General features: G+C 38.7%; 1 pseudogene; it reads right to left on the minus strand.

Moving 5' to 3' along the window:
• Positions 1-1307: 1307 nt before the first annotated feature.
• Positions 1308-19175, minus strand: LOC109094780 (annotated as a pseudogene).
• Positions 19176-19811: the final 636 nt, after the last annotated feature.

The following is a 19811-nucleotide window of genomic DNA, read 5'->3' on the forward strand; positions in this document are numbered from 1 at the left end:
CTCCTCAAAATAATAACTAAATAGAACTGAATGAAAATATAGTACAATTATTTAATTGATTAAAAGTTACATGTAAGGTGTTTGGTCACATATAACTGCAAAGGGCTATGAGAACATAGCAATGCTGTATTTTTATCACTCCAAAGAATAAAATATTATTGTAAAATGAAGTCAGTGTAGTTATCAATGCACATAAGTAATAGAAATTGCTGCAAATATAGTGAAACTGCTGTCTGTCCCGAATAAACCCATTCAAACATATAGACAGCACAGAGTTGTTTGGAACTATTGAGAGCTCCATGAACCACTTGCCCGCATGGCAGGAAGATCAAAGCATGTTGCAGCTTTCTCAATGGCTTTCTCAAAATGCAGCATTTTGAAAGCAAACTTATTTTGAAGTTTTGTTCTGAATGAATGAGGCATTTATATAACGCTATATTGTGCACCCAAAGTGCTTTACAATCATATGAGGGGGTCTCTCCTCAAACACCACCAGTGTGCAACATCCACCTGGATGATGTGACGGCAGCCACAGTACATCGGCGCCAATGCGCTCACCACACACCAGCTACAGGTGGAGAGGAGAGAGAGATAGAGCCAAATCTGTGGATGGAATTATTTGGAGACTATGACTGACAAGGGCCAGTGGAAAGAATTTGGCCCGGACACCGGGGTACACCCCTACTCTTTACAAAAAGTGCCATGGGATTTTTAATGACCACAGAGAGTCAGGACCTCGGTTTAACATCTCATCCAAAGAAAGGTGCTTTTTACAGTATAGTGTCCCCGTCACTATACACTACTGGGGTGTTAGGACCCACACAGACCACAGGGTAAGCGCCCCCTGCTGGCCTCACTAACACCTCTTCTTGACTTTTCTGTGTTCATGTTTCCCCTTCCCTTTGTATTTTGGTATTTCCTTTGTTGTCATGGTTTCATGTAATGCCTTTTTTTACAGTGCATTAATATACCCATTTTATTTTGTCTCCTTGAGTATTTTGTGTTCTTATTTGCCAGTGACTTTTGGTTTATTCCAACACATTTACATTTATGCACTTAGCAGACACTTTCATCCAAAGGGACATACAAAGACAAGTTCACATTTTTGTTATGAACGTCAGGCTGTTTCCGGTTTAGGTTTTTTTTTTCTTCCCTGCTTTTCATTTTTGGGTTCTTTATGTCACTATCACAATTTCAGTACTCTGCATTTGTGTTCTTTGCCATATCATGCCTCATGAGTTGTCTTTTAAAACAGTGATTGAGTAAGAGATGAAGTTTGAAAGTGGAAAAAATTATGAAGAACAAAGTCAAACTCTGCCATTTAATGGACACAGAAGAACTCAGCACAAGTCAGTCATATGCTTGCTTGTATGTGTAGTTTCTTGTCTTCATTCTTCAACTTTAGTCTTAAAAAAAGCAAAAAATGAATAAATAAAATAATTGATTGGAAAAAAAATTGTTTAAAATGTTTCACAGATTTTATGTATAAAAAGTCACTTTTCTCTACATAATCATCATCTGTTGTTACCTTCCCAGCTTCACGGCTCTTGGCTCTCAGCTTGTTGACCTGGGACTCGGCGATGTCAGCACGCTCATGAGACTCCTCCAGCTCATGCTGCACCTTCCTGTACCTGGACAGGTGAGTGTTGGCCTGCTCCTCCTGTTACGATGACACAAGATATCAAACCCCTTTCAGAGCATTGCACTCATGGCACTGAGTGAATTGAATAGAAAATGTCGAAGCTTCACACTCGAGACATTTGACATTAGACTTACAGCTTCTTCAGCTTGGCGTTTGTAGGCCTTCACTTTCAGCTGCAGCTTGTCTACCAGATCCTGCAGGCGAGACACGTTCTTCTTGTCCTCCTCAGTCTTTAGGTGTAAAATTGTTTATGGTCTCGGTTAAACTACGTATATCATCATGAAAGGTGTTGAATATCTAATTTGTGTGTAGTTTTACCTGGTAGGTGAGCTCCTTCACTCTCCTTTCATATTTGCGCACTCCTTTCACAGCGTCTGCACCACGTCTCTGTTCAGCTTCAACTTCAGCTTCCAACTCATGCACCTTCAGTAGAGAGTTATTGTTATAACTGTGAAATCTCTGCCATGGCCAATTCATCTAAGGGTTACTCACACTAGGCGATCTGAACCATTCCCGAGCACCCCCAAAGTTAATTTCTTTTGACTAGTGTGATCACTCTGTACCATATCTGAGCACGGTACACCGAACCATGTCCTGGCCTGCTTGAAGAGGTGAGCCAGAGCATGGTTCAGTTGGGCTCTGGCGTGATACACATGTAGTGTGGTCGCTAACTGCACCAGAACACGGGACAGCTACTAACTGTGTGTGCACTACTATCATATTTTATGCAAAAAACATTTATTACTACTTCAAAAGTAGCAGTTTTTAGTTAATTTGAGTATTGAGTAATATAGATTTGTAACAGGTCTGGTTTTCACCTTATTGATAAACATTATTTATACTTTGTGAGTATAGCTGCAAATTCCTCCATCGGTGTCATCTGACTCCACAATCATTGTATAATCGCACTATGGCTCGTTAGAAGGCAACCGCTCCTAGTATGAGTACACCCTTAGTCTGTAATTTACCCTGGACTCCAGTTTCTGGAGCTGTTTCTTTCCACCCTTCATGGCCAGACTCTCAGCCTCATCCAGACGGTGCTGCAGGTCTTTGACAGTCAACTCCATGTTCTTCTTCATCCTCTCCAGGTGAGCACTGGTGTCCTGCTCCTTCTTCAGCTCCTCAGCCATCATGGCAGCCTGAAATATAGGCCAATGAAAACGAGCTAACCAATATAGATAGAATTAGCTTCCATGAATGTTCTCTCTGCTACCACATGCAGCTAAACAAAGTCAAATAACTGTTTAAATTAGCATAGAGTAACATAATGCAAACACGCACATCAGTGATGGCCTTCTTTGCCTTCTCCTCTGCATTTCTGGCCTCCTGGACTGCATCATCCACCTCACCTTGAACCTGGACCAGATCAGTCTCAACCTTCTTCTTGCTGTTAATAAGACTCGTATTCTGCAGGATTTAAGCAGGTAGTTTAGTGTCTATTTAACTAATAATTTATCATGTAATCTGAATTTGCTCTTAGTATTTAATAATCTTTTTGTACTTGTGAGTGTAACAGTCCCACACGTTCGCTGGCATCCACCAGCTCCTGCTCTGCCACTTTGCGTCCTCTCTCTGTTTGTTCCAGGCCAGCTCTCAGCTCCTCAATCTCTGCTTGCATCAGGTTATTCCTGCGCTCCACCATGGCCACCTGCTCCTTCATGTCCTCTTGTCCTCTGACAGCTTCATCAAGGTGCAGTTGGGCATCCTGTGGCAATGTTCTTTCTTTGTTAGTTGCATGTCATGCTTCAGTTAATTCATGTGTCATATTCATATGATCAAACACTTAAACTCCTCATTCTAGAGAGAGATACCTTGAGTTGTCCTTGGACGTTCCTGAGCTGTTTCTGGGCCTCAGCAGCCTGGCGGTTGGCATGACTCAACTGGACCTCCATCTCATTCAGATCTCCCTCCATCTTCTTTTTGACTATCAGGGCATCATTTCTGCTCCTGACCTCAGAATCCAGAGTGGTCTGCATGGAATCCAACACTCTTTGACTGTTCCTCTTGATCTGTTCCATCTCCTCATCCTTCTCAGCCAGCTTCCTGTCAATCTCGCTCTTCACCTGGTTCAGCTCCAGCTGCACACGAAGAATCTTGGACTCTTCATGCTCCAGGGTGCCCTGCAAGGAAAAAAATGAAATAATTTACTTACTTTTAAACTTGTAAAATTGTACTATATGGCTCCAGAGTTATGGCAGGTATATTTGTGATTGTTTAAGAAGGAAATAATTACATTCATTTAAGGTTTTGAACCACTACATATACAATGTTTTAATATTATTCAAAGCACTAGTGTGGTGTTAGTATTGTAGCAAAAGGAATGGCACCTCAGCTTCTTCTAGTGCAGTCTGGATCTCTGCTTTCTCGGACTCCACTGTCTTCTTGGCTTTCTCTATCTCATGAATGCTCTTTCCAGTCTCTCCAAGCTGCTCAGAGAGGTCAGAAATCTCCTCTGAAAGTATTTAAAAATCAATTGTACATCATTTTCTGTTTTTAAATGCATCTCTGTTTTTTTAAATCCTTGCTGTTAAAATAAATGTGCCATTTACGTTGCAGATTCTTGTTCTCCCTCTTCAGGGTCTCGAGGTGGTCAAGAGCTTCTTCATAGGAGTTCTTCATTTTGAAAAGCTCGGTGCTGAGAGAACGAGCTTCTTTCTGAGCAGCTTCTAGTTCAGCCTGGCTTTCCTCATACTTCTGTTTCCAGTCTGCTAGGACCTGGAGAAAAAGGTAATCATTGTTAATTAGCCAAGTCCATGGTTCAAGGTTTAGATATGAAGATTATCCACATCTTTCTTACCTTATCAAAGTTTCTCTGCTTCTTGTCAAGGTTGGCAGCCAATGCATTTGCCCCTCTCCCCATCAATCATGAGGTCCTCTACTTCACTCTGCAGCCTCTGTTTGGTCTTTTCCAGAGAGGCACATTTGGAGTTCACTGCCTCAATGGATTCTTCAGCATCCTGCAGACGCTGTGCCAGCTTTTTCCTGAAGAAAGTGGTATTAAATGATGAAATCTAACTAATATTTGTGAAATTAAATGTAGGGTAATCAAGTCTTTTTCCTTTGCTGTATTTACTTGGATTCCTCAAGCTCTTCAGTGCGTTGGATGGCATCGGTCTCATATTTGGCTCTCCACTGGGCCACCTCACTGTTGGCCTTAGACATTCCACGCTGGAGTTCCGCTTTGGCCTCCTGCTCCTCCTCATACTGCTCTCTGAGCAAGTCACAGTCATGGCGGGCAGACTGAACTGCATGGGCCAGAGCATTCTTGGCCTATAGGGTGGCACATTTTGGGATTTTAAACACTCTACTATCTACACGACGGCTTGGATTTTCAAAAAAAAAAAAACATTAAAAATAATTTGATTATCAAAACAAAGTAATATTTGCAACTCTACCTTGACTTCTTCCTCAACATGTCTTTTGAGATCTTCAATTTGCTGAGTAAAAGCCTGTTTTCCTCTAGTTAACTGTGAAACAAGTGCTTCTTTCTCTTCCAGCTGACGGCTAAATTCACCTTAGAAACAGGTTACAGATATTAGCATTAAATATAATAACAGAATATTTTAACTCAATTTTGTTTTAAGAGTTTTTAAGTGTAGCTTACTCTCTTACCATTTTCAGTCTGAAGTCTTGCTCGTTGTGCATTCATGTCATTCAACTGCCGACTATTTTCATCATTTTTGGCCTTGATTTCACTCAGCTGGTCTTCAAGAGTGCGGCACATCTTCTCTAAATTACCCTAAAGAGATTAGAGATTATATGAATATGTTTGTAAAGATGATTTTGTACTTATTAATGATCATCTAGTGACATTACCTTTGCTTTAGCCACAGCCTCCATGTTGCTTGACAAATCATCAATCTCCATCTTGTATTCACTCTTCTCCTTCTCCAGCTTCTGCTTGATCCGCTGGAGGTTGTCGATCTGTTCTCCGAGTTCAGCCACACTGTCTGCCTGCTTCTTTCGGAGAGCTGCAGCTGTAGCTTCATGCTGCAGGGTAGACTCTTCCAAATCACGACGCATCTTCTGGAATTCGGCTTCACGCTTCTTGTTCATCTCAATCTGAGCAGCAGTGGCACCACCAGCTTCCTCAAGCCTCTCGCTGATCTCTTCAAGTTCCCTGGAAAGATCAGCTCTCTGCTTCTCCACTTTGGCACGAGCAGATCGCTCTGCCTCAATTTCCTCTTCCAGCTCCTCGATACGGGCCTAAATAAAAAAAAAAGGCTTCTTTACTGATATTTGTAATATGGATTTTTCCAGCTGTGCATCTAACTTCACCATTTCACATCAGAAAGATTAAAGCTAGTGTTACCTGAAGTTCTTTGATCTTCTTCTGAAGCTGTGCTCCCAAAGACTGTTCATCCTCAATCTTGCTGAGAAACTGACTTATCTCAAAATCCTTCCTGTTTTTAAAGTATTCTTTTGTTAAATGTGCCAAATACTTATTTTGTGTAATTATGTAAAGTTCAAAATCTGATGGCCACTCACTTTTTGATCTTCTCATCTGATTGCTGTTTTTCATTCTCCAGGTCCATTATGGACTCCTGGGCCAGTTTCAGATCACCCTCAAGCTTCCTCTTGACTCTCTCAAGGTCCATACGGAGTTTCTTCTCTTGCTCCAATGAGCCCTCAAGCTATTGTTACAGAAACTGGAACATTAAAATCTGGTATAGAGCAATAAATTTGATTTCTTATTGATTCACGGTCTTATTCCAATCCCAAACATCTTACATCGTCCACTTGCTGCTCAAGCTTTGTCTTAGCTTTAGTCAGAGTGTTGACTTTGTCCTCCTCTGCCTGAAGGTCATCAAGAGTCTGCTGGTGTGCCTCTTGGAGGGCTTTCTTCTCTTTGGTCAGCTTGGCAATGCTCTCATCTTGAGAGGCCATCTCCTCTGTCAGGTTTTTCACCTAAATGGAAACATTAATTACTGGTTTCATAATCAAGAGTCTGAATCACAATCTGCAGTGTATATGAAGAGTTTGGTTCCAAAACGCTATAAATCCATTTTGATTAATTTGAGTAAAAATGTGTTTTCTTTACCAAGAAAGTGGCAAGATGAAAACCTATATTTTTCTGTTTCAGACTTTCACATAGCATCTTTAGGTTATAATAATATTAAAAATTCTAATCCAGATTTTGATTTTCAAATATTTATTATAAAATGTTATTGTTTTTTAAATGTAATAAATCCATTGAATCAAATGGGTTATTGGGTTATTGAAAGTTATTTACACAACATAGTAAGTTGATCCATATATGACAGCCTCTGAATTTTGGTCAGTACTAATCTTATATACAGGCAATGGACTAAAAAATACATTCAGTTGGTCATCGCTCCCAAAATGAATTTAACTGGTCATCTTGTTAATGGTATAAATTAATTACAACAATAAAAGAAAATTTCTTCATGAACAAGAATATGAACAGCAATATCACATTAGACCACAGAAATTCCAAATAACATTTCCCTTACATTCAGCTTCCGAAAGTGCATTTGTCTTTGCAGTGTTCATTTAGTTGACTAGTGCTATACGCTGTATTAACAAAAATATAAGTGGCATTAATAAAAACACTTACACTGACAAGCTAGGCAATATTGTGTTCATAATCGAATGAGATTCATCTAATGAACTCAGTATTTTGTAGCTTGTCTGTGATTTACGGCTCTGTGTATTAAATGCTGCTCCATCTGAAAGCAGAAGCACGTGATGGAGATTTACCGGTACTTTAATCACCGAATTGGCTTTACTGACGAGATGCGCATGACAATCAAATGTGATTCATGGTGCAGTCCTTGTTTGTTGATCACAAAGTACAAAGTAGATGAGGAAAACTAGGATGCCGGGTGTATTCAAAGCGCCACCATTACTGTCTGGAGTGTGTGGAATGGTGTGCTGTGATTGGTTGAGCGCATTTATCGCATTCTGCTGAAAAGGGAGATTGGCGTTTGTCACGGTTTGGAAAAAAGGGACACAACATGACCTAATATATACAATATATATACTGACTTTATTCTCTGTTGCATGTTTCTCCTTCTCCACTTTTGCCAAGGTGAGCTCCAGGTCATCAATGTCTTTTTTCAGCTCAGAGCATTCGTCCTCCAGTTTCCTCTTCTTGGCAGTCAGTTCAGCATTGATTTCCTCCTCATCCTCCAGTCTCTCGGTTGTCTCTTTGAGTTTGCCTTCAAGCTGGATCTTGCTTTTGATGAGCCCTTCACATCTCTCCTCAGCATCAGTGAGGTTTTCAGATTCCTGTTCATTGACATGGATATAGTTAATGACTTATGTTTAGAGATGCACAATATAACAGCCACCATATCGGTATTGGCTGATAAATTGAATTTTTCTGTTATTGTTATCGAACCGCTAAGAGAATTTGACCGATATCTTAGAGCCGAAAAATATGCATTATTTTCCTGCAGAGACACTTCAGATGCGCACTGTTTCACCATGATGTTTTTTATTGCTGAAAATATTATTCGAATCACCTCGAAAAAGGAAAATACAGTGAACTGCAACATGTGCAGGGCAAGTCTGTCATTTTATAATGAGATCATTAGCGACTGTAAAATAATGTAAAGGAATCTTTGTTCACCCATGTTTTAGCGCGTTGTTAAGGGAAGAGTGCATTCACAATGTATCCACACATGAATAGCACAGTTAAGTTCGCTTGTGCATTTACAGTGTTTTGTGCAATTGTTTGCTGGTGATCATCTTTAGCTCAGCACATGCAGCTCAAACAGCAGCTTAAAAAGATAATAATGAATGAGATCATATAATATATATTATATATATATATATAAACATTATAACGAGAAACGTTATAATAACGTTATAATAAAACGGTATGAAATTTCTTTTGGAAGATAGATTTTTGGTGGTATCTAACGATGAGTGAGATTATAGAATAAATAGCCCACCAACAATCGTCGTCATGATACATTTGCTACAGAGACATTTCTGTGATCTGTTACATCAGGCTATGCGTTGATAATGATGGAAACCCCGGGCAATTATGCGTTGTGTTTGCGCCATTTAGATATTTGGACAATGTGCGAAATAGCTGATTCAAAAACGCCTGGACTGGCATGGACACGGCGAATGTCTCTTGTGGTTTTGGTTGTGTTTTGCTCACAAAGTGACCAAAGTATACGCCATGACTGGACACATACAAATAGAGACAATGTGCTGGGGCGCCTGCTTGTTTCAAATTAGCGCCGCAGGCCATGCCCCGCCAAGTACACGTCATAGACGTCGGCGTGGAAGAATGGTGGCCTGGCACTTGAGTATACATTGCTCATAATCGAACAATGAGATTCATCTTAATGAACTCAATATTTTATAGCTTGTCTGCATCTACGGCTCGTGTACTACAAATGCTGCTCCATCTGAAAGTAGAAGCACGCGATGGAGATTTACCGTACTGAATCACCGAGATGCTAGATGCATGACAATCAAATGTGATTTATGGTTGCAGTCCTTGTTTGTTGATCACAAAGTACAAAGTAGATGAGGAAAACTAGGATGCTGGGTGTATTCAAAGCCACCATTATTTCTGTCTGGAGTGTGTGGAATGGTGTGCTGTGATTGGTTGAGCGCATTTATCGCATTCCTGCTGAAAGGGAGACTGGCGTTTGTCACAGTTTGGAAAAAAGAGGATAACATGACCTAATATATACAATATATATACTGACTTTATTCTCTGTTGCATGTTTCTCCTTCTCCACTTTTGCCAAGGTGAGCTCCAGGTCATCAATGTCTTTTTTCAGCTCAGAGCATTCGTCCTCCAGTTTCCTCTTCTTGGCAGTCAGTTCAGCATTGATTTCCTCCTCATCCTCCAGTCTCTCGGTTGTCTCTTTGAGTTTGCCTTCAAGCTGGATCTTGCTTTTGATGAGCCCCTTCACATCTCTCCGCAGCATCAGAGAGGTTTTCAGATTCCTGTTCATTGACATGGATATAGTTAATGACTTATGTTTAGAGATGCACAATATAACAGCCACCATATCGGTATCGGCTGATAAATTGTAATTTTTCTGTTATTGTTATCGAACCGCTAAGAGAATTTGACCGATATCTTAGAGCCGAAAAATAAATGCACTATTTCCTGCAGAGACACTTCAGATGCGAACTGTTCACCATGATGTTTTTAATTGCTTGAAATATTATTCGAATCACCTCGAAAAGGAAAATACAGTGAACTGCAACATGTGCAGGGCAAGTCTGTCATTTTATAATGAGATCATTAGCGACTGTAAAATAATGTAAAGGAATCTTTGTTCACCCATGTTTTTAGCGCGTTGTTAAGGGAAGAGTGCATTCACAATGTATCCACACATGAATAGCACAGTTAAGTTACGCTTGTGCATTTACAGTGTTTTGTGCAATTGTGCGTTGCTGTAGTATTGTGTTTATTTTATGCATATGAATCAGATTTTTCTCAAATACAGGAATGCAGCTTGGTTAAATATAGAGGCTTAATAGAGTACTTCAATTTTCTGGTGATCATCTTTAGCTCAAGACACAGCTCATTCAAACAGCAGCTTACAACAATAATAATAATAGATAGAGATTATGTATATATATATATATATATATATATATATATATATATATATATATATATATATATATATAACGTTGATATAACAAGACTATGTATAATAAAAACGTTATGAATTCCTTTTGGTTTGGTTTCTGTGTTTCAGCGTGTTGTTGCAGGAAGAGCCAAGAGCGCATCCACAATAGAAGTTACACATTCTGATTAGCACATAACTTAGTTCGAGTTCACGTGTGAATTTGCATCTTTTTGTAAATATATAAGTTGTAATATTATATTAATGTTGTATAAATATCTGAATATATGATGCGTTTCCTTAAGTTAAATAAGCTGGCAGCACTTCAGTTTACCGGTGATCATTCAGCTCTTCAGCTTCACACACGCAGGTTGAACATCAATGCACAACATTAATAACTATAATTGGGAATGTCATAAACGTAATATTATAAAGAGAATATTACCGTAATAAAAAAGTTGTGAATTAATTGTGTTTATTTGCCGTGTTTTCAGCACGCTTTTTACAGGAAGAGCCAAGATACCGTTATAAAAAAGCAGTGAATTTTTTGTTTTAGTTTGGGTTCATTGCAGTTTTGGAAATAGGCTAATTCTATTTTAAAACTGTGAAGGGGAGCCAGTGGATATCATACAAAGCAACGTGCAAACTTTGTGCAAGTCAAACTTATGCCGGTGAACATCTTTCACCATGATAGTGAAAGTAAAACTGGCCGGCACTTTCGGCATCTGGCGAGACATTAACAGCGCGTATTCTCTCCAGAGATGACGAGTGGCGTGACGAATCTCCTAATATGTGGTATATATAACTGTTTTAATTTCTTTTATGTTTTTTTTTGTTTCTCTTGTGTCAGTGAATAGTGTGAGAAATGAGAACGTATTTTGTGTTGAACAGATTGTTTTTGAAGTCGGTGCATAAAATGAAGCTGCTCTTTTGCTTCATTGATAAAGTGTTACTGAAGTGTAACAATTTTATTTAGGCTATAGGGTTTGGTGATAAACTAGGAAAATTGTTGTGAAACAAATTAATTCTAATATTCATTTAATAATAAAAGTAACCTAATAAAAAATAGACAGAAAATAACAGGCCTACATTCATTGGAAATGCCAAGTACTCTTAATAATGCCAATATTTAATGATTTTGACAATATTTCTGGCTATATTCCTTACATGATTATCGTCTTTCAACACACTTCATCGTCTTATCGTCTGCCCCTTAGTAATGTTAATATTTAATGATTTTGTATTTTTACACAGTAAGTAATGTTGTCCAGTAACTTGTTTCCATTATTTAAGCAATATTTTATTTATTTGTAAGGCTGCTTTATGTTTCATTTATGTTGAAGTGATTAATGCCTTTTAATGTTGAGACTTTTTGGTAATCAGGCTCTCAAAAATTCTGTGAAATGTAAGATTCAGATTTATCGGCCAACATATCGGTCATCGGCTTTCATATTTAAAGAATTATCGGCCATCGTATCAGGCTAAAATTTTCATATCGGTGCATCCCTACTTATGTTCATAAACTGTAGGATCCATATTGGGATAAACAAGAGCTGAAATACTCACAGAAGTTACTTGCAGTAGAAGATCGTTTTTTCTCCTGAACAAGTGACACCATTTTTCTCCCTCAAGCTCCCTTTTAGCTAATGCCTTTGTTAAATCTTCTTTCATTTTCTCAAAGTTCTCCTTCATTGATGCCATTTCTTTTTCACTCTCTGCAGTCTTCAGAAGAGGCTTGATCTTGAAATACACCTTCATCCATGGCCAATGTTTTACATTCATGAATGACCGGATGTTGTATTGGATGGAATAAATTGCCTCCCTGTGTAAATTGTAATCAGTAAATCAGCCTTTATCACACTGTGCTACTAAACAGTTGTGTTCCAAACATTATTGTAAGTTGTACCTCCTCTCCATCATTTTGACAAACTCCTTCCTCATGACATATCCTCGGGCCAAAGCCTGAGTCATGGTAACCAGATGTGATAGTTTTTCATCTCTCATCTCCTCAAGGAGTCCCAACAGACCAGCTTTAAAAAAAACACCTACAAGAACATGTGTTGTAATATATTAGGGGTGTAGTGTTGAAGAAGCCAATAAGTCCTTTCAGCATTGATGTGGCCTGGGATATAGCCCATAATAATGAGTGAGTTGGCTGTTCCAGTAGCAGTCCAGTGGGAAACTATAGATAGCTATTTTAGCGTGGAATTTGTCCTTTCTTTTTGAGGTGAACAGTTTGAGGGGAGCATGACAGTCGTCCGGTAAACAGAGGGGGTCCAATAGAAATGTTTTGTGTAATTTGGTGTGGAAAAACTTGACTGACACAAAGCATAGACTTGAACAACTATTCAAAAGCCTCAGAATTCTCTACAATGTCATTGTTTTGTAGCAGAGTAAAAAATGAGAAGGAAAGAGGTTGAAATTAGTTTGTCTACATGGTGTGTTTTTGCGAACAGCTCACCTTGGGGCTGTCCAAATTGGTATGGTTGTGGTCAACATCAATAGAGCCAAGAGTTTCTCTGTAGCCTTTTTGTTAGTCAGAAACGTCCTCAGGGATGACGCTACGTTTAATACTTGTATCTAGAGGGACATTTAGGGGAAAGTAGTATTCTTGAGAAATATGGTAAAGAAGTGAAGATAGGTGATACATCATCTATAAGTAAAGAAGTGTGCAAAAAAGATGTCATGTACCTGGTCTGCTGCTGAAGTCACCGTAGTGGATTTGATGGGAAAAACCACTTCGTGCAGATTCTGATGCCCTCCAGACACACCATTACACCTGAGGCTGGTGGATAACCAGGAAGTTCTCCATCAGACCTGAAATGCAAATGTTCTTAAAGGTTCCAGAACATGTTTTATTGGATGAATAAAATTGCCGTCCGCTGTGAAAATTGTAATCAGTAAAATCGCCTTTATCAACGGTGCTACTAAACGTTGTGTTCCAAACATTTACTGATAAGTTGTACCTCCTCCTCTCATTTTGACAAACTCCTTCCGCATGCATATCCTTCGTCCAAAGCCTGAGTCCATGGTAACCAGATTTAGTTTTTTCAAACTCTCTCATCTCCTCAAGAGGTACCCAACAGAACCAGCTGGGTAAAAAAAACACCTAAAAGACATTGTGTATTTGTAGGGGTGGAGTGTTGAAGCGCCTTCAATAAACCTATTTACATATTGTTAATCTACTGTTCTCTTGACATCAAGATATCCTTCATATTTTTAACTCCAAAATCTGCGATCACATAGTTTGTTGCGCTTTGATTATCTCTTTTTTGTTTTGTAAGCAGGTGTCTTGTACATAATTAAAAACAAAGGAATTGAGGAAATAGATATGTTTTGTACCTTCTGACAGCGAACATACAGCACGGCCAGCACTTTGAGTGCTGACTTTTGGTAAGTGCACCAAAGAGTCGTTCAGTGGAAAACTGTGACTCGTTTACACAACCAGCATATTAAGTTTGGTTCCACCAGTGCCGGCATAGTGCACCAAAGAGAAGTGGGTAATGCTCTACAATGTACAGTGTGCTTGGGTAGCAGAGTAAAAAAATGGAACATTTTGCCCAGAAAATAGGGCGGTGCAGCTATTTTTGGAAGCTGTGTCGGTGTACGTGGGTGAACATGCTACTCCTGGTTCAGGATCCAGAAGTTGTCCTTCGGGTTGAAGTCATATTCATGGTAACTAGAGGCCCAGTAGTTTTTCATCTCTCATTTCCTCAAGAAAGAAGGCAATGAGATCCCTTTTCAAGTGTGGATGTGGCCTTTGATATTGCCCTAATAATAATTATTAAGTTGGCTGTTCCATTAATTCCAGTGGGGAAATAACTATTTTAGTTCATACATACTATAATCGAATGCACAGTTAGACGAGTATTCTGTCCTTCTTTTTTGATGTAACCGATCAAGGAGGCATGACAGTGTCCGGTACACAAAGTGGGGTCCATATAGAAATGTTTTGTGTAATTTGGTGTGGAAAAACTTGACGAGGAAAAAAAACTTGACTGACACAAAAGCTAGCTTGGATTTGAAAAATTTTTAAAGAGTCATAATTATTTTCTATGTCATTGTTTTGTAGCAGAGTAAAAAATGAGAAGGAAAGAGTTGAAATAGTTTTGTGTTCCACATGGTGTATTTGGTGAACAGCTCACCTTGTTGTGTCCAAATTTGTATTTGGTTGTGGTCAACATCAATAGAGCCCAAGAGTTTCTCTGTAGCCTTTTTTGTTGTCAATGACTGTCCCTCAGGGATGACGGCTAGCGTTTAATACTTTGTATCTAGAGGACATTTAGGGGAAAGTAGTATTCTTGAGAAATATGTAAAGAAGTGAAAGATTAGGTGATACATCATCTCTAAGTAAGAAGTTGCAAAAAGATGTCTTTACCTCTGCTTGAAGTCACCCGTAGTGGATTCTGCTGGGAAAACCCTTCGTGCAGATTCTGATGCCCTCCAGCACACCATTACACCTGAGCTGGTGGATAACCAGCGAAGTTCTCCATCAGACCTGAAATGCAAATGTTCTTAAGGTTCCAGACATTTTTTTCAAAACTGTGATGTATTTGAGTCTTCAAGTATCAAGATTACCTGGAGTCTTGGATTCATTAGGAATCAAGCAGCGCACAAAGTGAGGGTGAGTGCTCCTCAGGTTAGTCATCAGCTTACCCAAGTTCTCCTGTGGAAATTTTTGTGATTAATCTAATCTGTAATTGTGAAAAATACACAAACTTCAATAAGAGAGAGAATCTGTTTACCCTAAAAACAGCAGACACCGTCTGGAAGGAACCACCCTTCTTCTTGCCTCCTTTCTTTCCAGCTCCCTCCGCTTTATATCAATGACAGAAGTTTTTTTCTGTTAATCTTGTGTTGCTGTCCATTAAGCCCTTCAATAAATCTCTATTTACATCTTGTTGAATCTAACTGTTCTCTTGCATAGATCTACTTCATATTTTGAAACTCCAAAATCTGCGATCACACAGTTTGTTGCTTTCTGATATCTTATTATTATTATTTTTTTAGTTTTTGTAAGCAGGTGTCTTGTACATAATTAAAACACAAAGTAATTGAGGAAATAGAGATGCTTGTACCTTCTGGCACAGCGACATACAGCAAGGCCAGCACTTTGAGTGCTGACTTTTGGTAAAGTTGCACAACAGAGTCGTTCAGTGGATCCTTGTTCTTTTCCAACCAGCCACTAATGTTGTAGTCCACAGTGCCGGCGTAGTGCACCAGAGAGAAGTGGGCCTCTGCCTTCCCTTTGCCAGGCTTGGGCTTCTGGAAAGCTGAACATTTTCCCAGATGCTGGTCATGCAGCTTGTTTTTGAAGCTTGTGTCCGTAGCCTTTGGGAACATGCACTCCTCTTCAAGGATGGAGAAGATTCCCATTGGCTGTTGAAGAAATATTCACACTCAAATACAGGCACAGTGAGAATAGTTATTTTTATTTACCAAATATCCTCTTACCTTCTCAATGAGCTCAATGCAGGCAGCCAAGTCCATACCAAAGTCAATGAATGCCCATTCAATGCCTTCTTTCTTGTACTCCTCTTGCTCCAGAACAAACATGGTGTGGTTGAAGAACTGTTGCAGTTTCTCATTTGTGAAGTTAATGCAAAGCTGCTCCAAGCTGTTGAACTGATAATTCAACAGAAGCAATTATTGCAACTGACTCTTATCTTGTATATGTCCTGATTCTTTCAGAGACATTAATGTCTGATACTCACATCAAAGATCTCAAATCCAGCGATGTCCAGCACACCGATGTAGTACTCTCTAGGATTCGTCGTGTTCAACATCTCATTGATACGGACAACCATCCACAAGAACATTTTCTCATAGACAGACTTGCAGAGTGCAGAGACTGCATTGTTCACCTGAGAAATTCAAAGGTCATTGTAGATTATATTATTACCCTTACTTCTCACGATGACTATGTCTGAGACATGTCTGAGATGTATCCACAAGTTAAATGTGTTGATGAAGTCATCACCTGTGGTACTGTCTGGCCTTTGGTCACCATCTCATTCCCGACCTTCACTCTGGGGTAACACAGAGCTTTCAGCATGTCAGCGGAGTTGATGCCCATGAGGTAGGAGATTTTTATCAGCCGCTAAGGAAGCAGAGTTGTATGCATTATTGTTGATAATTAAGTGAATGTTTATATGTTCATTTGTGCTAAAATTCGATCTTACCCTCATTGCCGTCAGGTTCGGCCTGCTCCTCTCTCTGCTTCTGTTTGAACTTCATGGCCCCATGATGCATCACAGCACCTGTCAGCTTGTAGATGCTGATCTTCTCATCAGCATTGAAGCCCAGAATGTCAATGGCAGTCTGTTTTTACACAGACCAAATAAATCATATTGTTTATTGGAGTATTTTATACTGTGTCATGCAGTATTCAGTTCAAGCTGCGTGTTTTTTTCTGATGTTTGTTTGCTCAGAAATTTTGCATAAAATCTAAAAATACTACTACTACTAATAATATTTCAGCTGTCCACATACATCTGTGGCAATGAACTCCTCCACATCATCGATGCTCTTGACAGTGATTTCCCCCTGGCTGATCATTGGATAGTCGTAAGGGTTGGTGGTGATGAGCAGGGCCTCTGTAAAGAATTGAAGTGCAGTATGTTGCCAGTGCTCTCAAACATAGAAATAAGTGAAAACACAATCCTGTTTATTTCTCACCGAGCAGCTCTGGCTTGTGTCCAGTCATGAGCTGGTAGAAGATGTGGTAGCTCCTCTCAGCAGACAGCTGGAATGTTACCCTTGACTTTTCTAGCAGATCTTTCCAAGAAAAAAAAGAGGGAAAAAGACATTGTGTTCAATTGATTAACCCAATCTTAGACTCCAAATAAAATGTTTGTCTAAAAACTGTGTTGACTCACAAGTTTCAATATCTGCTTTGGCCAGTTTACCAGTGCCCGAAAAGTGAATCCTGATGAATTTACCCTAGATTGAAATCATTGATAAAAGCTGTTTGTGATTTAAAAAAGTGTATGATGTTATTAATGATGATTCGTAGGTGCAACTTACAAAACGAGAGGAGTTGTCATTCCTTATAGTCTTGGCGTTACCATAAGCCTCCAGTAGAGGGTTGGCTGCAATGATCTGGTCCTCCAGTGATCCCTAGATGTAATTGTAGCACAGTGGGTAGTCGTGAGGTGAATCACAAACACTGTCATCAATAACATTGTCTAGAATAGATATTCACTAACCTGCATTTTTCCAGGGCCAGAGTCTGTCTTCTTTGGACCAGCCATCGCAACAGTTGCAAAGTACTGAATGACACGTTTTGTGTTCACAGTCTTTCCTGCACCAGATTCTCCACTGGAGATTTATATGAGATCATCATTTAGTCATAAATCTTTTGCTGATTTGCATTTATAATTGAAATGCTTCAGGTTGTGTCAGAAGAATAATATTTACTCACGTAATCAGGACAGACTGGTTCTCACGATCTGAAATTAAACCGTGAAATATTAACAGGATATATAAAATAGGTAGCACTCTATATTAACTTGAAGCTATGAAGTAGTAAAAAAAAGTTGTTTTTTGTTTGTTTGTTTGTTTGTTTGTTTTTTTGCATTGTCATTAGATAATAGGTTATATCCTAAAGTTAACATTTCAGTTATTTATTCATATAAGTACACATAGAAGATAAAATAATTCAAAATAATGGCTGTTATGAAGCATTTGGAGTTCATTTAGCTTTTCTATACTGTCCAAAACAACTCTGTCTAATACAATTTATTTTTTTGTTGTCTTTTTAACTGTTATTTGTTGAGACTGCTGGAATCCACTTACCAGTGAGCATGAACTGGTAGGCGTTGTCAGAGATGGAGAAGATGTGAGGTGGGGCTTCAATCCTCTTTTTGCCTCTGTATCCAGACACAACAACTGCGTCGTACACTGGGAGCCATTTGTATGGATTGACAGTGGCGCAGAACAAGCCAGAGTAGGTCTGAAATGGAAATCCAGTTTTACAATGTTGCTGCCTTATTCCAGGAATAAATTATGATTTACTTACATAGATCATCCATGCTGCGTAACGCTCTTTGAGGTTAAACAACACAGAAGGCTCATTGAGGTGGGTCATCATGGCCATGTCCTCCAATTTGTCAAACTTGGGAGGATTCATTGGGAAGATTTCATCTTCTTTTACTGTGACAGTCTGTAAAGAACATTGTTTAGACTTTTTTACACACATTTCTACACTATTAAAGTGAAAAATTTTAACCTCTGAAGATTCAGGCACAGTCACATATGAAATAGTTTTTTTTTATTTTTATTTTTTTATCTATGATACTTACTTTCCCACAGTGAGTTTTGACAGTAGCTTTGCCAGCCTCTATACTAATAAGAGTACTTTTCAAGTACATCTCAGCTGCATCTGTCACGAAGAATGCTGTTTTGGCATCAAAGGGGGCGGTCTGAGCCTCGATTCGCTCTCTTTCTGGCTTCCGGAGGTAAATGGCCGCCGGGCCGAAACACTCCATTTCACCATCTCCCATGATTGTACTTCACTATGGAGTACAACTGACGTCACCATGCTGATATACTTAATTAGATTCACTTTTTGTATGTCATTGTCTAACTTTCAACTCTAACTCTCCTAATACATTCCAATCAGTGAAACCTCCAAACAGATCATATTGTCACCATCAATTGGGAAGTTCTTTACCTTGTATTATGCTCAGATAGAAATTGCAGCTGTCAAGTTCAGGATTCTGAAAAAAAAAATTATAAATGACTATATACTAAATGACTATGTATATAATATAATATATATATAGGTATATATAGATTATAGATAGATTATAGATAGATAGTAGATAGATAGATAGACAGATAGATAGATAGATAGTGACTCACCGACTTTTGATGCTCAACTGTGCTGCAATCAGAGGTTGTCATTTATATAGTATCTTTACTGAAGACTCAGCTGAACTGTTCAGCTGGATTTGGTCATGTTATTCTATATGGTTTATGATGATGCATCTCAGTCCTAGTGAAAAATAGCAACATGTTGTCCTTCAATTGTTTTGTTGGTTTGCTGGAGCATGTGATATTTTAATTATTCTCATGGTTTAGATCAACTGAACAGCATTTCTATACTTTAAATTCATGATGTTGATATGTTTTAATTTTAAAGCAATAACATATTAATCATAGACATTTGGATAATACACTTATATGATATAAAAGTTTAACAGTCCATGTTGTTCTTATGTTGTGTCTCTTCTTTTTAATGTAGGCTTTCTTGCTGAGTGTATGTGTTTGTTTATAATGTTTAATTTGATGTCACTGAGGTCTTATTTCAATGTTGCATCTTATTTTAATCTTGGCAAAGAGGAGGAACTTGGTTCAGATCTGAAGAAGCAGTCAGCTGTCACTACTATTTAATTTTAGAGGTGAAAGCAAGACTAGCACAATGTGATGACTAAAAGTTTTTACTTTTGATAAAAGGTAATATACAACTTATGTTTTGGGCAACTACCATATTAATAACTATTTGTTTTTGGACATTTAGCATCCATATTATTTCTTCTTTAATTACCAAAGATGGAGTGTGACAGTCCTTCCAAAAAATATAATAAAAAAAT

The sequence above is a fragment of the Cyprinus carpio genome, unplaced genomic scaffold (genome assembly GCF_018340385.1).
Source record: "Cyprinus carpio isolate SPL01 unplaced genomic scaffold, ASM1834038v1 S000000168, whole genome shotgun sequence".
Classification (NCBI taxonomy): Eukaryota; Metazoa; Chordata; class Actinopteri; order Cypriniformes; family Cyprinidae; genus Cyprinus; species Cyprinus carpio.